Below are 5,202 nucleotides of genomic sequence, written 5' to 3'. Positions count from 1 at the left end.
ACACAGCTGGGAATCGGTAGCAATTTTGATGCAAGTTTTCGCAAAGAGAAGTAACGAGGATCATTCAGTCGAAATATCTTAATCTTCTATGAAATCAATGATATTAGAGTTATCTTTTCTTCTTTTTTGTGAAGTCAATATGGCTGAACAAAATGGATAATGTATACAGTGGCGGATCCAGGGGTAGGGTTCCGGGGGTGGACCCCCTTTTTTTGGCCGATCAATGCATTTGAATGGGGACATATGGTTGGAAACCCAACCCCCTTTACCCTGGATTGGAACCCCCCCTTTTTTAAAATGGCTAGATCCGCCCTTGGTATACAAGTGGAAATAATTAGATGATAGTGTTTAGGAAGTGAATATTCAAACAGAAATAGGTACGTCATATCCTAGAAAAATATCTAACGAAAAGGACTATATTTATTGGCAAGCCTTGCATGCATGGGCTATAAACAATACATTGTTTTTGAAGCTGAGTCGCAATTCTGAACTTTTGAAATGGGAAAAATCCGTACATGTAGCTCTTTGGTCAGCAAATAGTAAAAAAAAAGACTCAGTCTGGAGTATCCATAAATTTGATATAATAACATATATTTTTCAAAGATATACTAATGGAAGTGATTTTTATCAAAAGAGCCAAAGTTATTGGTGCATCAAAGATCAGAAAAACTCACGTACGTTACAATTTATCACAGTTGCAAAATAAATATGAAGAACGTCTGTTCAGTAGTGGTGTTGAAATAAATGACGAAAGATTTTTTTAGGTCAACTAAAATTTAATTTCTATTGTCTCGATTAACCTTCCCTTGAGAACTTGCACGTCTGTTGCAATTATGTTTTAACTTGTTTTCTTTATGAATACTTATTAAATATTCCAAACTGGACGGATTAGCAACGTTCGATTAAACAATCAAAATGCGACGGCTTTGAACTAGTTGTCAGTAACTGCGAGTCTCATTTCTGTACTGAGTGTCATTTTGTTGTGGGGATGTAGAAGTTCCCGTCCCAAACCACACTGTGTTTTGTTATATGTTATTTATTTATAACCATCTGGTGATTAAAGTCTTTTTCTTTTTAAAAACTGATTTCAATAGTTATCATTTTTGACTGTTACAGCGCTGTCCCAGGTTAGGGGAGGGTACGCACCTAAAAACGAGTGTAACCCCGCCACTTTATGTAGGTGCCTGTCCCAAGACAGGAGCCTGTAAATGTAATTCAGTGGTTATCACTTATTGCTGTGAAACAAATTTGTTTTTCATTCCTTGTTGTACATACATTAGGCCGTTAGTTTTTTCATTTAAATTGTTTTACGTTTGTCATTTCGGGTACCTTTTATAAATATGTTGCCGACTATACGCTTTGAACTTTGGTCCTTGTTGAAAGCCCTATGGTGACATATAGTTGTTAATTTCTGTGTCACTTGGTCTCTGGTTTAGAGTTCTCTGGTTTAGAGTTTTCTTATTTTTGTATTAACAGAGAATATGCTCCTGAGACGGCAACACAACGATAAACAGAAAGCAAGACACCAAGAGCCATGTCAAAGTTCTCTGGTGGAAACATGTCATGTAGGCAATAATACTTTTGTACATTCTAACTCTTTTACATCTATCTGAACCATTTAAAAGTTGACACTCGCCAAACCTCTCCATGAACATTTCTAAAGCGTTTTAAGTTAGAAAAAACTGTTGCTTTAAAAAAGGTAAGTACTGATCACTTACATGTATAACCTGTTTCTTTGGGTACATTAGTATGACTTTTTATATAATCATGAATTACATTTGTAAACTAAATTGATTGACCAATGAAAAATATGCATAACATAACCTCTTCTATCCATTAGTTATATTATGCAACAGACTTCAGTTATGAAGTAATAAACTTACAATTAGTACACTTACATTGAATATCAGTACGCTCGCATTAGTTACATGTACTCTATAATCAGTTCTGTATAAACAAACTATGCACATGGAAAAAGTATTGCAACATTTTGATTTTTTAAACCTTAGAAAATCAGCCTCCTTTTTTGGATAAGATATGATAAATTATTTGTATAATAATATGTTGCTGAGGTAACCGCAACTGTTCCTGAAGAAGGGCATATCTTTTCAATTCATGAGGTGTCCTTTCGCGTACTTCACCCATAAGCATAAATAAAGCATAAAAAATTTATTTAAAGTCGGTTATACATATAACAATACAACATAAGCTCTGTAGAGCTTTTATCCGACATACATATAAGACAAGCACAATACATAAAACACATAAAACATGCAAAATAAATAATGTTATCAAGCACAACAATTAATTAGCACAATTAAAGCATATAAGCAAACATAAAATGCAGATAAACTAACATTCATGCAATATCAATTATAAAGCACTAAAAGTAATTCAAGCATTAAGAACACAAATAAAAAAATTATGCCAAATAATTTAAAAGCCAGAGTATAGTATTACATGATAAATAAATAAACTGATCTACAGCTCATTGAGATCTGCAGGAGGAACACTGACACGAACTGCCCTCCCAATTTATAAACCAAACTTTTAAACTGACCCAATGGCATTTCGTCCCTCATTTTATTTGGCAGTTCGTTCCAGAGTTTGGCTCCCGCATATCTAAATGAGTGTAGCCCATGGGTAGTTGTCCTTACCCTGGGAACATCTGCTATGTTGTTATTTCTAAAAGAGTAATTACATTTTTTAATTTCAATAAGTTCATGTAAATATAATGGACATTGTTTATTAATCACCCCAATAATGTTTAATATATGCTCGATATGATTCAAATCTGAGCTACAATCTGGACAAGGAAGATAAACCGATTTTCATTGGACCAAATGATCTTCCTCCAATATGCTTATTTTCATCGTTGGCGAGGTCTGCACAATTATATACAGGCCACTGTATGGGTGGCCGTAAGCAAAGGTCTCTGTGATGGTCTTCTCGCAAATTAACCAGTAGCTATGAGTCGATTTCGAACAGTATGTGTGTAAAGTCTCATGCAAGTCAACTACTCTCTTACTGTTGGCAAAGGGTTTCCTACTGACCAACATTCAAAAAGCTTGGTTTTCCCTAGTTCATGTTAAAGGGAGTCTTCTTGATCTCGGTAGGTCCATATCATCATTTGTTGCCTGATTTTTATTCACAAAACGACTTATAGTGGAATGGTGATGACCAACAATATAGGCAATTAGTCGCAGCGACATACCCACTTCTCTCAATTTCGACTATCATATATATCTACATGACAGTTTCAAATCTTTTACTAAATGAAAAATCTTTATTGATTTTTTTTACAGATATTTAAAAATTAAAAACAATCAGTCCTATTACACCAATTTTGTTCCTGATAGTTGGAGTATCACTGAACATTTGTTTTATGGAGATTCATAAGTTCAGGAATTTACACAGTAACGTGTATAATAAAGATTCATTACTTTATAACATGGGCCTTTTATAGATAACATTTCGATTATTGTTCATTAATAAAGGTCGTACGCTGATTGCAGTTATTCACATTCTTATCATGCCATCTGTTGATATTAACCCCAATGTTGACGGGCTTTGGTTTTCTCATATCGGCCAGTTTTTGACATTCGAGTGTCTGGAGAAATCCACGATCTTCGACAAGAAAACTTCAATTTATATTTTTTTTCAATAAATGTCGAGAATAAAAGTAGAATGCAAATTAAAGCAACACATGAAAACAATGATCAAGCCAGAAAAGAATCATCCTTTCCCTACCAGAATATCAAATGGTCGCTCCTTTCAATTTACTGTGTCTATCCGGCTAGCGAGGCACCCAAAGTACTGAAGGTTACAGTTTAAAATGAATTGGATCAATCTAGATGCAATGTTGTTAAGATTGTTTTCTATGTTCTGTTTTGTGTTTTGTGTTTGTTGTTATTCTGTTTTTCTGTTTGTCTTTTTCTTGTTTAGCCATATCATTGTCAATTTATTTTCGACTAATGAGTGTGAATGTCCCTTCGGTATCCTTTGCCTCTCAAGGAATTAGTCTAGTTTTTTCCTAAATGTAATTTACCTTTCTTCTACCGCCCTTGTTAGACAATATAAAAAAGAAGATGTGGTATGAATCCCAATGAGATAACTCTCCTCAAGAGAAGAAACGATACAGAAATTAACAACTTTTTGTCAGCATACGTACGGCCTTCGTCAATCAGCGAAGCCTATACCGCATAGTCAGCTTAAACAAGTCCCGAAATGACAAATGTAAAACAATCAAAACGAGAAAACTAACGGTCTAACTTATGTACAATCCATTAACAATAACAGTATGTCTTATAACCAAAATGTGCTTGCATTTCCTATCATGATTTTCTTGATAGAGGGTTGCTGCTCACAAGGAAGTTATTAAACCAAGAGTTCCAAATGGTGAAGTTGAAATCATCCCTTCGTAAATTTTACGGATGCCATCACGAGTTGGTTGACCGTTATGGAATAACCATTTCACAAATGATATCGGATATGTTCCTTACGTCGTAACTACAATTCCCTTCCCTTTCATGAATGTGACCTACCGAATTAGACTATTTACCGGATTTGTAATCACATAAGCAACACGAAGGGTGCCACATGTGGAGCAGGATCTGCTTACCCTTCCGGAGCACCTGAGATCACCCCTAGTTTTTGGTGGGGTTCGTGTTGTTTATTCTTTAGTTTTCTATGTTGTGTCATGTGTACTATTGTTTTTCTGTTTGTCTTTTTCATTTTTAGCCATGGCGTTGTCAGTTTGTTTTAGATTTATGAGTTTGACTGTCCCTTTGGTATCTTTCGTCCCTCTTTTATACATCTTTATTTCTGAAGAGACCAAATTACATAGGTATAGAGATATACACAACAAATAAAACATCATGTATATGCATAGACATACAAAGTATAGCTATACGAAAGCAAGACAGAGGCATATTTCATAAATTATAGTATACAGAATAAGCTAAAAAGTGTCAAATACACGAGTTCCCCAGGAGAACCTATATGCATAATGATTAGTCTGTTGGCTTTGTGTATAAAGTTTTTTAGTTTTTTTTTGCAAATCTGATGTGTAATGCCACTTCAAAAGGTATGTACAGTTCATTCTTATGTTGTGCAATTGAACCACTGTCCAGGGTTAAGAGAGGCTTAAGCGCTCCAAAACAAGTTTGAACAGCGGTATACTGGCACTACTACTGTCTCTAC

This window comes from Mytilus edulis, chromosome 9 (assembly GCF_963676685.1).
Source record: "Mytilus edulis chromosome 9, xbMytEdul2.2, whole genome shotgun sequence".
NCBI classification, from domain to species: Eukaryota; Metazoa; Mollusca; class Bivalvia; order Mytilida; family Mytilidae; genus Mytilus; species Mytilus edulis.
This window is presented reverse-complemented; position numbering follows the sequence as displayed.